At 48.6% G+C, this 16,152-nt stretch overlaps 1 protein-coding gene across 3 annotated transcripts in view; it reads left to right on the forward strand.

The window, feature by feature from the left end:
• Positions 1 to 16,152, forward strand: part of CNTFR (ciliary neurotrophic factor receptor) — a gene marked incomplete at its 3' end in the record, with an annotated part of 437,882 nt that overhangs the window by 156,964 nt on the left and 264,766 nt on the right. Inside the window, exon 1 of one of the 3 annotated variants that reach the window (XM_083466190.1) lies at positions 10,620 to 10,925. The exons of the other annotated variants lie outside the window; for them this stretch is intronic. Of the gene's footprint in view, positions 1 to 10,619; positions 10,926 to 16,152 lie in introns of those variants that run through there. 3 annotated transcript variants of the gene reach the window in all.

The raw sequence follows: 16,152 nt of genomic DNA on the forward strand, positions 1-16,152 counted from the left end.
TGCAAGCCCAAATGTAGATTGGGTAAACCGGTATTGCTTATTAGGGAGAGAAGGCTAAACAGCAGGAGGCCTAACATGACAGGTGGAATCTACACACACACAAAATCCGTTCTGAAAATGCTTTTTTTAAAAGTGTTTTTTAAAATACATCGACTCTTTCATGTGGCTCAACATCGCCATCTAGTGTCACATTGTATATTGCACTTAAAACACACTTGAAACATTTTATTTGCAGCTGTGTAGCTGAGTCCTTAGTCCCACTAGAGCAGACTTCCCCAACCTGGTGCCCAGTCTCTGTCTGTCTGTCTGTCTGTCTGTCTGTCTGTCTGTCTGACTCTCTGTCTCTTTCTCTCTCACCCCCCCCCCGGGTGCGTAGACCCAAGGTTGTGGACTGATGGGAATTGTAATCCAAAACATCCATAGATCACTTGTCTGGGGAATCATAGAAATGTAGAGTTAGAAGGGACCCTGAGGGTCATCTAGTCCAACCCCCTGAAATGCAGGAATATTCAGGTGTCCCATTTTGGGATCGAGCCTGCAGCCTTGGCGTTATCAGCACCAGGCTCTCTCCAACAGAGCTATCTATGAAGCCAACCACCTTGTAGTTGATTCTCTGTGTGCCAGTTGGTCTGGTTGGCTAGAAATCTTCTCAAAATCAAGGTCAAGGTTTTGTAAGCAGCCTTCGTAAAAAGTCCATGGCAACATCGGTGGGGCTTCCCTTGCCTTATCAGCATACAACACCTGTGCTCAGAGATCTCCACTGGTTACTGATCTGCTCCTGGGCCAAGTTCAAGTTGTTACTATTAGTATGCAAAAGCCTTAACAACCTGGGATATACGTTTTATGAAATAAATAAAAAAACATGCTGTTTCTTGCTGGGCAGAAGATGTTTCCTCCTTTAAATGAATCTGGCAATTTGGTTCCCAATTGCTGCCGATGAACAAATCTACTGGCCCTTCAGCTGTACCCAGGGGGTACTTGCTGCTCAATAAAACATTCATTCTTTTACTTAAAAGATTCCCTTTATATTTCCAGGGATGGTGATCAATTTTTGTGCAGAAAAGAAAAGAGTGTTTTGTTTGTTTTTCATCCAAACATAATATCTGGTTGCCGCGCTCTGGGCAGAATTCCCTGGAATGTTTTCCTGTGCATGCTGAGCTGAAAGGAATTGGTGCTGTGCAATGGCACAGTTGAGAGCGCTCTTGCGCAGCTCCCCTCCTTTGCAGTGTGGTTTGCCCAGAAAAACATCCTCATGGACTGTGCTGTTCCATTTTCTTTGGTAGCCAAATTATGGCAGGCGAAGAGGACACCCATTTTATGTTGGAGCAGAATCCGTGATGGCTGCAGTGACCTGTCACAAAAGGCGACATTTGATTCAGGTTCCTAGTCTTTTCTCGCAGGATGATCTCATCTGTCATGCCACAAAATGTGTGAGCGTTTTTTAGCCAGGCTGCCTTTGGCCTGTGATGTAAAAAGTCATAAAAAAAAAAATTTAAACCCTGCAAAAAGAGAGGTGGAAGGAAAGGAAATGGTTTTTAATAAGATTTGGCTTTCTATTGGCGCAAGTAGTTATTTTTGGAACGCGAGTCTCTCTTGAAAAGATGGAAGATGTGTCTGAGTGCCACTCTAAATTTTTGTCAGTTCTGACTTGAGTGAAATTGACATGCGAGGGTCACCCATCAAACTGACATTCACACGGCACTGGAGGCAGGGGTGCAAAATCAGGGCCTGTTCGCGCTGAGCAACAGCGCCTCCTCCTGGCTGCCGTGGCAATCTTTCCTCCAGGCTGGAAGGGGCAGCGTTCTGCACGGCTATAAATGGATCTATGCCCAGTACTCAGAAGGCTTTGAAATCCAGGACAACCACTTGCGTTGCAGACTATTTCTTCAAGCGTTTTATTCCACCTTTTCATGCACATATTGTTCAAGGCCATTTGCAACAATCAAAACAACTCAAGCGCCCGTCCTTGCACGTGAAAGTGAGCCCCATTGAACAAAGCGGACGTTACATTGGAGTCCCTACACATAGGAGTGCACCATGAAGTACCCAGAATCAGTATAGCAAATAAAACAGCAGCAAGTGGTAATTTCCGTTTCCAAGTACAGTGGACGCTCGGGTTGCAGACGTGTTCTGTGCGGGAGGCACGTTCGCAACCCGCAGTGGCGCGCCTGCGCGGGTTGTGATTCGGTGCTTCTGCGCATGTGCAAAGCACGATTTAGTGCTCATGCGCGACCGCCGAAACCCGGAAGTAACCCGTTCTGGCACTTCCAGGTTTCGACGGTCCATAACCCGAAAAAACGCAACCTGAAGTGTCTGTAACCCGAGTTATGACTGTAATCTTATTCCTCACCCTCACCTGAAATGAATGCTAAATATATAGCTGTCTAGCTCCATTTGACTTGCCACCCTGCTTCTCCTCGGGGCATGAAGATATCCCTTTTTGCTTATGTTAACTCTGTAAAGTCCCATGTATAGGGGTGCTGCTACAAAAGGTAAAAGGACCCCTGGACGGTTAAGTCCAGTCAAAGGTGACTACGGGGTTGCAGCGCTCATCTTGCTTCAGGCCGAGGGAGCCGGCGTTTGTCCACAGACAGCTTTCCGGGTCATGTGGCCAGCAGGACTGAACAGCTTCTGGTGCAACGGGACACCGTGACGGAAACCAGAGCGCACAGAAATGCCTTTTACCTCCCCGCCTATTTATCTACTTGCACTGGTGTGCTTTCAAACTGCTAGGTTGGCAGGAGTTGGGACCATAGCCGTCAACTTTCAGATTTGAAAATAAGGGATCAGCAGCCTCGAAAATAAGGGATCAGCAGCCTCTCCTGTCCCGGGGACAGTCTACGGGATATCTAACAATCCAGGATAGCAGCGGGAAGCAGTGGGAAATGGCGCTGGAATAAGGGAATTTCCCACAAAAAAAGGGAAGGTTGACAGCTACGGCTCGGACCAAGCAATGGGAGCTCATTCGGTTGCGGGGATTCAAACCGCCGACCTTCTGATCGGCAAGCCCAAGAGGCTCAGAGTTTCAGACCACAGCGCCGCCCGCGTCCTTCAGAGTGCTGCTATATAAATAAGGCAACTGCCATTGTTTCACCAGTTGCACACATGAACTTGACTACCAGCTCCGAAGTTGGGTGCAATTTTGGAGTGCATTGAAATTGAACATAACCTCTGGAAGGCTGGACTAGATGGGCCATTGACCCGATCATCCAACAGGCTCTTCTTATAAGAGTTTTTATGGCTGCTTGTGAACTAGCCAAGTGTTGATGGGGGAAAGGAGGGTCTGGTTGCTGGTGTGTTGATGTCACAGGTTCTGGTCTCCTATCTGCTGCCCCATCCTCGCTGTTCCCTGCGTGCAAGAGATGCAGCCGCAGCTTATGCCTGACGGATGCAGATAGAGAAAGTTGTTCTTGCTTAAGCTGCCAAGATGGTCAGACTCTTCCTCTCTCGGCGACGCTGCTGCCGCCCATTCACTTTATCTCCAGGGGCTTTTGGTGTGTAATTAAGCCCGGACCCCCCGAACGCCTGCTAAGCTGCCGATATCCCAACCTAATCCTCTGTAGCTCACTCTCCTGTGACATTTGCTAGCCGAAAAGCGGCTTAAGTTTTTAGCACGCTTCCTGTTCTGCTCAGTCTCAGCCTTGCAACGGGGATGTGGCAGGAAGGCGAGATCTTTCTCTTGCCTTTGATTTCATTTTTGTGTTTATGGAAGATGACAGCAAGGCCGCGCTGAAACTTTGACTTTGTTTAGTACCAGAAACTGAAGTTCCAGATTCCTTTTTGAAAGAGACTTTGGAGAAGGTTCACTGGCATGTCTATCAAGTCAACTTCCATTTTCTACATTTCTGGGTCTGTCTGAAAAACTACAATCCCCATCAGGCTCTGCTTGGCTTTCCTTAAAGTCTGTTTAATCACGTTCCTTTTCGGTCACCAGCGCTGCCTCTGCTGTTACTACCACCAGCTCCCTCACTTATATCTCTGCCTCTATAAAAGGTGATCTGCAAGGTCAGTCGCATTGCAGGGGGTTGGACTAGATGACCCTCAGGTCCCTTCCAGCTTGACAAATCTATGGTTCTATGATCATTTCCATTAAAAAATTATTCATATCAAGGAAGTGAGGGAAGAAGCAGAGGTTCAGTTGCACCCTGTTTTTTATTGCATGGGGTTCCACCCATAGCAGGGAAGGGAATTCAGAAATCTTGATCTCCCAATGGGCTTTTCCAAAGCAAATGGATATGCAGACGTCTGTCACCCCATTGGCCCTTGAAGCAAATAACGCCAACGTTTGGGCTTCTTCCGCCCTCCTGAGAATAGAGTTCTGGACAAATCCAGTCCACCCACAGTTAACTGGTATTTGTAGACATAATTTGAGCTGCCTCTGGGCTGGCAGCCTCAGCCAGGCAGATAAAAGCCCAGCTTCCTATCAGATAAATCTGATCCCTTGCTGACTCTGGAATAAAAGCAAACCTGGCAAATGGTCGGGGGTTTTTTTTTTTGGTTTTTTTGTAATCCAGAGGCAGATGATGTGGTATCTGTTGGCTTTTTCCTTGGGTATTAAGAATGTGACAATTTAATTGCAGGCTATCCCCTCAAGAAGGGGGCGCAAATCAATAGGTGTCAGGCAAGGCACTCGTTTTCAGATAAAATCTATTTGTAAATTACAGTCATTTGTCTCCTTGCAGAGTCAAAAGGAGTTAATTGCAAACAGTGTGAGAACGGAGCTGCAGAACGGATTCTCCGCCTCACTTCATCCATTCTGAGCCTCTTTGGTGATGGTGGGCAGGCACCAAGAAGCGCCAAACTTTATAGCCACACCCTCCTGGCATGGGGCAGAATCCAGAGCGATATATCACTTTTCTTTGCATGCACCTGACATCTCATGGCAGGGACCAGGAAACATGTTGGTTGCAGGGAGGCTGAGAGTTCGATTCCGGCTGGGCCAACGGATCCACTCCCAGCCTCGTCCACAAACCAGCCATGCTGAAATGTGGGACGGATACGGACAGTGAGTGTTTTGTCCTGGGGAATAGGGACCATGGAAGGGGGGATGGCTCAAGATCCAGGGGGTTCCTTATTTCCTTTATTAAATTTATACCCTGCGTTTCATCCAAGGAGCACAGGACAGTGTTCAGTATCATGTACAACAACATCATACACCTTGAGATGTGGGTGGCGCTGTGGATTTAGGGAATGTGAATGGCGCTGTGTTCTAAACCACTGAACCCCTTGGACTTGCCAATCAGAAGGTTGGCGGTTCAAATCCCCTCGACGGGGTGAGCTCCCGTTGCTCTGTCCCAGCTCCTGCCAACCTAGCAATTCAAAAGCACACCAGTGCAAGTAGATAAATAGGTACCACTGTGGCGGGAAGGTAAACGGCGTTTCCTTGCGCTCTGGTTTCTGTCATGATTATCCGTTGCACCACAAGCGGTTTAGTCCTGCTGGCCACATGACCCAGAAAGCTGTCTGTGGACAAACGCCCGCTCCCTCGGCCTGGAGCAAGATGAACATTGCAGCCCCATAGTCGCCTTTGACTGGACTTAACCATCCAGGCGTCCTTTACCTTTACCTTTTTACACCTTGAGAATCAGGTCTTGTGCTAGATGTTTATCCAGTACAGTTGTACCTTGGATCCTGAACACCTTGCGAGTGAAACGTTTTGGCTCCTGAACGCCGCAAACCTGGAAGTGAGTGTTCCAGTGTGTGAACGTTCTTTGGAACCCAAATGCCCGACACAGCTTCCGATTGGCTGTAGGAGCTCGAAAGCCGCGCCTTGGTTTCCAAATGTTTTGGAAGTCGAACGAACTTCCGGAATGGAAGGAACCACTGTATTTCTATCCTGTATCTTCCCAAGCCGTGGAGCGAATAAGTGATTCCTAGAAAAAGCTGCAGAACCCATTGCGGAACTTCCTTTCACTGCTTTCTGCTAATATCCCTATCTCTGCAAATTACCACTGATCACAATCAACCCTGGATCGCCTCTCTGAATATAGTTGCTGCCCTTATCTGAGAGAAGTAGTCACGTTTCAAAGCAGAGTGACTGGCAAAGCCATCTGTTAATGTTAAACTTGTAAGTCTCCTCCAGTGTTGCAATGCAGACTGTGGACATCCTGGATCCAGCACACTGGGGAAACAAAGGCAAATGTCCCTGCCCACCTCAGAAATCACAGCTCAGCAAAAAGCTTGGGGAAAGGCTGTCGCTTGGTGGAAGAGAATCTGCTTTGCATTGCAGAAGGTCCCAGGTTGCAGCATCTGGGACTTCTTAGTTTAGAGAAAAGGCGAGGAAGACGCAACAGAATAGAAATTTATAGAATTAGGCATGGCATGGAGGAAGAGGATATAGAAAGGCTTTTATCCCTCTCGCGCAGAGGGACAGTCAGCCTCTCAATACCAGCTGCTGGAAACTGCAGGGGGGGAGAGGGCTCTTGTGTTCGAATCCTGGTTTGTGGGCTTCCGGTTGGGGACACTGGCTGGCCCGTGTGAGAGCAGGATACTGGCAAATCTTATCTTCTTATGCTATCTGGGGTGCTACCCTCCTTGTGAAACACTCTCACCAGAGGGGTTTTCTGAAGTGTTTTGTTCCAGTTTTAATATTTCCCTGAACTTTAATTATTATTTTTTAATAAAGAACCAGGGATCATGATGGCTTTTCCCTGTGCTAGCCTGTATTTTGCTTTACTTTGAAACTTTCCTTTCCTTTCCCCATGTCTTCTTGCATGCCTTGCAGAAAAGTCAAAGATGCAAGTTTATCCATCTTTGAAATGAGACCAAATAACTGTGTGTCTGTTTCTAAGGAATGTGATTTGGAGGAAAGCTTACCTGATTGCTTGTCTTGACTTTGGTGGGACTTCAGGACTGGGCCACCAATCTCCCCCGTGGGACTTAGAGGGCGCCCACCAAGACCCCTTTCAGGCAGCCCCCCCCCCAAGGCACTATCTTCTCCCTCCCCTCTGGCTTCCAAACAGTTGCGAGGAGAAACCCTACGGCAGGTGACAGAAGATGCTGGCATGCTTTTGGAGTTGGCTCAATTGCCTTTTCCTCCAGGCTGCTCCAAACTGCGTTGGTTTAGCAATCGGAAAATAATGTCCGAAAGAGCTGTACCGTCACGTCTGCCCTGGGAGTGACTTTGACCTGGCTGTCCCAGACAGTGCGGAGGGAACATTGCGTTTATACAGAAATAAACTCGCAGGCAAGGACAAGCAAATTCCACCATCGCCGCCTGCAAAAAAATATTCATGTAGGGAAATGGCAGGTTTGAGGGCTCAGAAAAATCCCCCCCTTTGCTCCCTCTGAGAGATCAGCCTTTGCCAAGGCTGCAGTACTTGGGACACCTTGAGCCAATCCAGCTGTGCCTGGGAGCTACCTGGCAACACCCCTGGTGGCTCCATCCCCCCCCCCCCAGACCAGTAAAACCAGCAGGCCTTCCTAGTTCCTGGTGGTGCCTCATGCAGGGCTTCTGGGCTTTTGGGTTTGGCCAGCCCTGGGTTGTAGAGACCATACAGTCTATAGTTTTGAGTCCAGCATGGCGGGAGAGAAGGCATGTCTCCAGAAAGTGGCTCCTAAGGGCTAGTGGTGGCTGATAACCCAAGCTAGTGAGCCAGCTTGGAGGCAGTGTGGTGTAGTGGTTAGGGCGGGCATGTTCAAAATTGGAGTGGGGGGGGGGAAAGCTCCACAACTTTGGCTCAACAACTTAAATCCTATAAAAGGCTCCACAAATTTGGGGTAAAATTGTAAAATAAAATAAAAAGCTCGAAACTTTGGGGTAAAATCGTAAAAAAAAGCTCAAGAACTTCAATCCCAAGCTCAGTAAATTTGGTCGACCCTCACGCATGTTCACTTCATCAAATCTGGCCCTCTTTGAAAAAGGTTTGGTTAGGCTGAGAGGGAGTGACTGGCTCCGTAGTTACACCCTCAGCTTCGCGGCTGAGAGGGGATTCGAACCCTGGTCACTCCCAAGTCCTAGTCTTTGTTCAATTCCCACAGCAACCCCAGGAGGTAGGTTAGATTGAGAGACAGCGACTGACCCAAGGCCACCCAGTGAGCATCATGACCAAGCTGAGATTCGAACTCTGGCCTCCCAGGTCCTGGCCCAACACTCTAACCATTGCACCACGCTGCTTCTTGCCATGCTTCCACCCCTCCAAACCATTCCTTCTCTTCCTCTCTCTCTCTCCCATACGCTTGCGCTTGCCTTTCCCTCAGTCTCTGTGCCTGCGTCTCCCCCTCCGCCGGCTTGGGCTCAGAGAGGCCACAGGAGACCCGCGCAAGTACACACATGACGGCATTCACGCCTCGCACGTTGTTGCACGTGCTGATCTAATGCGCTGAGCCTCTCCCCGGGCCCAGAGGAGCTGTCGAGAGGGAGCGCTGGGCGCCGAGCGCTGCCAAAAATCCTCTGGAATCCTCTCCCTTGCGTGGTCTCCTCGCAGGTCAGCGTCAGAGTTCAGGCCGGCAGGTGCTGGGACGACGCTCCCACCCTCCTCTCCGTTCCCAGACCAGAGGTCACTTCCCTCCTGTCACATTTGGTTTCCATGCAGCCTTAGACTTAGGAATGGCGATGTGGGAGAAGGGAGGGAGGCAAGCAACTGCCCTCAGCCCCGGGCTGGATGCTTTCCTCGGCTGCGACTGGATGCTTCCCCTCTCAAACACCGGGTCTCAATAAGAACCAGAGAACAGCCTGCTCCATCAGGCCAGCAAGTCCAGCACCCTCTTCTCACAGGAGCCAGCCCACGATGGGAAACCAAGGAGCAGGATCTGAGCGCAAGAACCCTCTCTCCGCCAGTGGTTTCCAGCAACTGGGTGTCAGGAGTGCGTGCAGGAGCCAGGCCCTGTGACCAGTAGGTCTTTGCAGGACTGGGGCCTTCCTAAGTTTGTTCTGGAGAGGCAAGGCACAGGTGAGGTCGATTGGTAACTCACAGCACCTGGTGGCAAGAGCCGAGAAGGGATATAAGGGCAGCATTTCCCTTCAGCTCTTTGCCACAGCAATACGTTTCCGGCCTTGCTGCAGTTGGCTTCTTGCTTCCTGATCCTCGGACCTTGGTTCCTTGACTCCTTGCTCCTCGACCCTCGGACCCCTGACTTTGTGACTCCCTGCTTCCTGACCCTCAGACCCTTGACTTCGTGACTCCCTGCTTCCTGACCCTCGGACCCTTGACTTCGTGACTCCTTGCTTCTCGACCCTCGGATCCTTGACTTCTTGTCTCCTTGCTCCTCGACCCTCGGACCCTTGACTTTGTGACTCCTGGCTTCCTGACCCTCGGACCCCTGGCTTCTGGACTCTCGTTCCTGCTCCCACCCCACCATCTTGCCCCCGGTCCCGGCAGCCGGGACTTCATTCGCCCACAGACCCATGACACTGGGATTTGGAAGGCAGAGGAGGAAGTTTAGAGGGATCTTGAGGGCTCCTAGCCAGGATGGCTTTACTGTGCCTTCACAATCAGAGGCAGTGATGCTTTTGAATCCCAGTCTCCGGAAACCACAGGAGGGGAGAGTTGCACTTGTGCTCCTTGGTTTCCCACGGGTATACGTTTGGCCACCGTGAGAACAGGAGGCTGGACCAGAGGGCCATTGGCCTGATCCAACAGCTGTTTCTGTTTATGTGCAGTAGAACTTCTGTACATGCAATGAAGCTGCACGTTGGAGGAATTGGAACAGAGAAAAGGAGATACTTCTTTATGCAGTGCATAGTTCAGCTGTGGAACTCACTGCTACGGGATCGCCTCTCCTGGGATGCCCCGCGGAGGACCTTAAGGTCCACAAATGACAACATTTTGGAGGTCGCAAGGTGGTTAGATTGGTCTCAATTAGGGCCAGGGCCTTTTCAGTACTGGCGCCGATGTGGTAGAATGCTCTGTCCCAAGAGACTAGGGCCCTGCGGGACTTGACATCTTTCCGCATGGCCTGCAAGACAGAACTGTTCCGCCTGGCCTTTGGTTTGGACTTAGTCTAACCCTTATGTTTCCCTCCCCTTACGGTTTTGATCTATGGGCTACTTTTAAAATGAGGCTGCATTTTAAATGGCATTTTAACCTGTATTTTAAATTGGTCCCCCCCCATTATGTTTTTACTGTGATTTTATTGGTGTTAGCTGCCCTGAGCCCGGCTCTGGGCAGGGTATAAATAAAATTATTTATTATTATTATTGCTGCAGGAAACAGTGGTGGCCACCAACCTTGGTGTTTTTAATCACACAAACTGTTTGAGAGAGGGCTATCAGTGGCTCCTAGTTCAGAGGCAGAAATATGCCCAAAGGCCATTTGCTGGAAAATGCAGGCAGAGAGAGGGCTCTTGTTCTCGGATCCTGGACATCAAGTTGTCCACTGAGAACAAGGTGCAGGACTAGTTGGGCTCCTGGCCGGATCCAGAATGCTCTCCTTAATGTCCTCATGTCCCCAGCCCCTGTTTGCACTTTGTTGAGCAATCACTTGGACGCTCTGCTTGTTGTTGTTCAGAGCGGAGCTTTGGCAAGGGCAGCCATGCCGCTCTCCTGGGGAGCGTGCTTTGGCCTACGGGTCCCAAGTGCAACCTTGGACGATGCACGTCATCCCGGGAAAGGCCAGAGCGTGCGCGTTTGTGTGTGCTGGGGGTCCTTTTTGGTTGTGCAAGGGGAAGGTTTTCCCAAAGCAGGAACACGCTCCTCTCTGAGTCCGGTTCCCTGTTCCATCTCCTTGCCTGGTCTTCTGAGCTCAGTTTGCCCTCTCCCCGGGCGCTGTGATAAGTGGACCCTGGTTAATGCCTGGGTCTAGCTAAGTTGTATCAGTTGGAAGAGGAGCAGATTCCCTGCAGGGTTTGCATAGCTGGACTTGTGGTGTGCTGAAGGCCCCAGCTGCCACACCAGACTCTGCTTCCTGACAACTTCGGGTACCCTAGAAAGACCTCGGTGGAACGCTGGACGTAGACCACCCATCGTCTTGGCAAGTCAACCTCTGGTCTGTATCTCCGTCGCAGCGGCTCTCCCTCTCGCCATCACAGAGCCAAGCTTGGTCCTGCCACCCTCGCAGGCTGGCTGGGTGGGGACACAGGAGAGGGCCTTCTTGGTGGTGGCTGCTCCCAGGCAACTTTGGAACTCCCTGCCTAGGGAAGCCAAACCGGCTCCCTCTTTGTTGTCCAACTTTAATGTTCCAACGGGCTTTTGAGAACTAACTGCTGTGATGATTTCTTTGGGTAAATTCTTCTTCCTTGGAGGTTTTAAAGCAGAGGTTGAATGGGAATCTGTCAGCCGAGATTCCTGCATTGCAGGTGGCTGGACTAGATGACCCCTGGGAATCCCTTTCAGCTCTTAAGATTCTATGAATTTTGTTTTTTCCCTCTCTCTCTCTCTCATATTCCATTCATGCTTATTTATTGCTCCTTTCCCCTATGTTTTAAGCTGTTTCTGTTTTATCTGTAAGTCTCTTTGAGTCCCTGATGGAGAATAGTGCAGGATATAAATAAATATAATAAGAACAATGCTCCCAGTGTAACTCGGAGGTAGAGGGCACATCAGGTAGATCTGAGGGAAGCCAGGGAGAAAATCAGAAACAGTTATGGGGGAATATCTGCTCCCATCTGATTTGAACTCGGGTCTCTCTCTCTGTTTTAAGCCACCATATTCGGTGAGCTCTTTTTTATATATATTTGCATGATTTCCGAGAACTTTATGAGCAAAACCAAGGAAGGATTCTACTTCTGTTTGAATGTTTATAAGAGAATTCGCATCCTAGCACATAACCCAAAAGGATGAAGAGAAACTGTTTAAATCCACACTCCGTATTCCGATTAGGGAGACCTTCTCCACCTCGAACATGCAACCTCCCCATTTTGAATCGCATTTCTGCGTCTTCCTTCTCTTCTTGCCCTTTTTCCCTTTCCACGATTGCCAGCCATTTCGGATGCCCCCCCCCCCACTATTCTTTCCTGGGTCTCCTCCTTTCTTCACCATTGCTTTCCCAAGAAGAGACCTTTCTCCAGTATAATTGGTTTAATTCACACTGAAATGAAAACGCCTGTGTATTAACGGTGGTTTAAAAATGTGTGTTGCTAACATTGGGCTTTGTCCACAGTAGTTTTCTAAGTGGACTTTGAGTTCTTGCTGAGTTGATAATTAGCTCCTGCTAGCTAATACATGAGTGTGTAACCTTAGATCAGGTGATGGAGGTACTGAATTGCAAATTGCTATTGGTTCCTTGTTCTCTCTCCAATTCTGTGGAGTGAGGATGTAAATGAAGCTCTCCAGGTAAACAGGGCTGTGGGGAGAGACAGACATGTGCTTCTGGGTCTGTTTGAATTATTTCAGATTTCCTAAGATGCGGAGCCTATTCTGGACATCACAAGATATTCTATGGGTTAGGGTTCTTTGATGTGCATTTGATGGTTTCATTCCGTTGTGAAGAATGTTCTGCAGGTAAAACATTGAATAGTATTTCTATGGGCCTAGGCAACATTTTCTTCCAAAATATTATCTAGGCCCATAAGAGTCAACTCTTATGCTTCCAGGCACTTTAGACTGTGCAATATTAATACCTGCCATATCCTGTAGCAGGCTTCCTCAACCTCGCCCCTCCAGATGTTTTTGGCCTACAATTCCCATGATCCCTAGCTAGCAGGACCCAGTTGTCAGGGATGCTCACCCCGTCGCGGGGATTCGAACCGCCGACCTTCAGATCGGCAAGCCCTAGGCTCTGTGTTTTACGTAGAAGTCGGCAAATGCTTCCTCTTTTTTGCTCTTAAGTTCTTACGTTGTAAACTTTCTGATTTCCTTTCAAAGCCATCAAAGCGAGTGGCCATTGCTGCATCTACACAATGGGACAGAATTGTGCGGTTTGTGGTTCTTGCATGTTCTAGCAGCCGACTCCAGGCAAAAGCTTGGTTTGTGGCTAAGCGAAGACTTGGATTTCTCCTTCCCAAGGCCCACAGAAAAGAGACTTTTAGCCACTTTCTCCCATGAATGGAGCACTTTTTCGCTTGCAGAAGGGTCTGCATGGATCTGGGCTGAGTGGGTTCCAGCTGGGCTCCTTCCTCCCTTGGGAGTAATTTTGATTGCCATAAAAATGGGAGACATGAATGTACTGCGGTATTAATTGCCCCTTCTTTCGTTCTTTTTTTAATACCGGGATAGGATTGTCTAATAGGCCTTGGCAAAGCCATTTGTTATGTTAATGGGAATCGTTTGGGGAGAGATCTGCTGAATTCAGCACTTTGAAAGGACGGCTTTGCCTGTGTCCAGAATTGCTCTGTGCGGGCTGATTAATTGGCTGCAGGATCCCCACAAACGGGAGATGGACCTCTATCCTAGAAGGGTGCAGATTAGGCATGTTGAGGGCTTGATTCAGAAGACCACTTATTACCTTACTGTATTCTGGAGGGGCAAAATGTAAAGTTCTTTTGGCATGCCGTTCGTTGGCATGAAAAGAGCCGGGCAGGAACTGAAACATTTGTAGATCGGTTTATTTGGCTGCTTGTGAATATCCTGCCCCTCAATCTGGTGTCTGGACGGAGGCAGGCAAAACCCACCTGGCTGCAGTCGGCTTTAAGACTGAAATGTAGGACTCTTCCTTGTACCCATACAGATGAGCCTAGGACCCACGTACCTATGGGACCGCCTCTCCTGGTATGCCCCACAGGTCCACAAGGTCCACAAATAACAACACTTTGGAGGTCCCGAGCCTCAAGGTGGTTAGATTGGTCTCAACTAGGGCCAGGGCCTTTTCAGCACTGGCCCCAACGTGGTGGAACGCTCTGTCCCAAGAGACCAGGGCCCTGTGGGACTTGACATCTTTCCACAAACCTGCGAGCCAGAGCTGTTCCGCCTGGCCTTTGGTTTGGACTCAGTCTGACCCTTATGTTTCCCTCCCATTATGGTCTTGATTTATTGGCTACTTTAAAATGAGGATGCATTTTAAATTGCATTTTTACCTGTATTTTAAATTGGTCTCCCCCCTTATGTTTTTACTGTGATTTTTTTATTGGTGTTAGCCACCCTGAGCCCGGCTCTGGCCGGGGAGGGCGGGGTATAAATAAAATTTATTACTATTATCTACACTTGACTGACAGAGGCTGTCTCCGAGGTTTTATGTAGGCAACATTGCCAGCCCTACCTGGATATGTTTGGGGTTGTATCTGGGACAGTCTGGGTGCAAAGCGGACACTCTGCAGCTCAGCTGTGCCCTTTGGTCCACCAAGCTCAACATGGGCTCTTGAACCCTAGACCCAAGAAATGCAAGGCAGATGCTCAACCCCTGAGCTCTCAGGCAGGGCATCCAGCGAGAGAGTGTGGTTAGGATTCATGGCCAAGGGGGTGGGCTACAAGGCCCCCTGTTCAGCAGCTGAACTCATCCAGTGACCTAGGGCAAGCTTTGCCCAGCCTTGCCCTTCCCATCTCTCTTAATATGGACCGGGTTTGAGTCTCGTGTTGGACAAAACGGTTCCTGGACTAGGCCATGGGTAGGCAACCTAAGACCCGGGGGCCGGATGCGGCCCAATCACCTTCTTAATCCAGCTAGCAGACAGTCTGGGAATCAGCGTGTTTTTACATGAGAAGAATATGTCCTTTTATTTAAAACGCATCTCTTGGTTATTTGTGGGGCATGGGAATTCGTTCATGGTCTGAGGGACGGTGGACCACCCCATGGCTGAAAAAGGTTGCTGATCCCTGGACATGATGATCCTCGTGGTCCCTTCCAACTATGATTCTGAGAACATTTGCCCACCTTCAGGGTTGTTGTGGAGATTGCGGCCAGGTTGTGAGGGTGCAGGCAGAGAGTGATGCCTTTTGCTTGTTTGCAGAAACTAAATCAAGTGGTTGAAATTTTATCGTGTCTGCTTTGAACACCCTGTAGGTGCAATATTATTACAGATACTTGTTGGCTTCTGACGAGGTGTCTGAACCTGGGTATCAAATCCGAACCCAGCACTCTAGTCAAATAAACTGAATCAGAGACATGGGAGACAGACAGTCTCTCTCTCTCTCTCTCTCTCTCTCTCTCTCTCTCTGTGTGTGTGTGTGTGTGTGTGTGTGTGTGTGTGTGCGCGTGCCTGCAGTCACACACAAACATTTATTCCCTTGCTTGGTTGCAGCCTCAGGCTATTAGCCTTCAAGAGGCTCTCTATTGTCCAGAGATGGACAATGGCAAAAATGCCTCACTTCACACTGTGCCTTGTGAGAAACATATTTTTCCTTTAAAAAAAAATAAAATCAGTTTTAGTTGCTGATCTACAGCAGCCTCCGACTTTGCTGCAGACATGCTGTGTTATTTACTGTCACTTTGAAAGGGCCTGTCAATTAAATACTGTGTCACTCTTCTTCTTAAAAAGATGTGTCTCTCTAGGCCGCCTGGAAGGGAGCCTGAGAATGCAGCCGTGCTCCTGCAAGGATCCACTTCTGGAAGGAAAGGTTTTGGTCCTGGGTTTCCCCTTTCGTGATTCACATTTTTTACGAAAGAGCTTGTCGATCCCAAGAAAGCCGAAAGAGCAAGATAATATTTGCATCCGTATGTTTGAGTATTAAATTACTTTCGCATTTGGCTTTTTCTATTTAAATTCATTTATCAGCCACCCTCGTAAACATTTGTTTTAAATGTACACACTTTGTAATAAGAATTGCCTCTCAGATTTATCTTCAGTGGGACTCCCTGAGCTAACTCTGAAAAGAAATCCATTTGTAGGCAGATTACAAAAGCATATGATTTTAATTTTTTTAAAAAAAGAAAAGCTGTCAAATGTTTTGCATCTCATTCTCCTTAATCTGCCATTTAGCTGACTCTTAAATATTTCTAGCAGACTGGAGAATTGGAGATGGACTCTTTTCCTTCCTCAAACTTTCTCTGCATTGTGTTTATCTTGGGAGCGTCCTCTCCAAAACCTCTCAAAGAAAGTAAATTATACATGTGCTTGCGTTTACACATATAAAGATATATATTACACTCACGCATAAAATGTCAGCCCTTCTCTAATACGGCTTTAACTAACATAATTGTTTGCCAAATCCCTGCACTTAACAAGTCCTGCAGAAATAGCATTGTGAAATAATAAACGTTAAGCTCTTGGAGTGCGGCTTGGCTCCTTCGTCCTGCAATGCCTGTAGTCTCTGGTTATGGTGTGCAGGAGGGCGATATCAATATATTGTCCCAAACTGGTCTGAAGTCCATATCATGATAGCAGTTTCATAATTTTTTGACC

Source organism: Podarcis liolepis, assembly GCF_965112155.1.
Source record: "Podarcis liolepis genome assembly, chromosome: 11".
Lineage (NCBI taxonomy): Eukaryota > Metazoa > Chordata > Lepidosauria > Squamata > Lacertidae > Podarcis > Podarcis liolepis.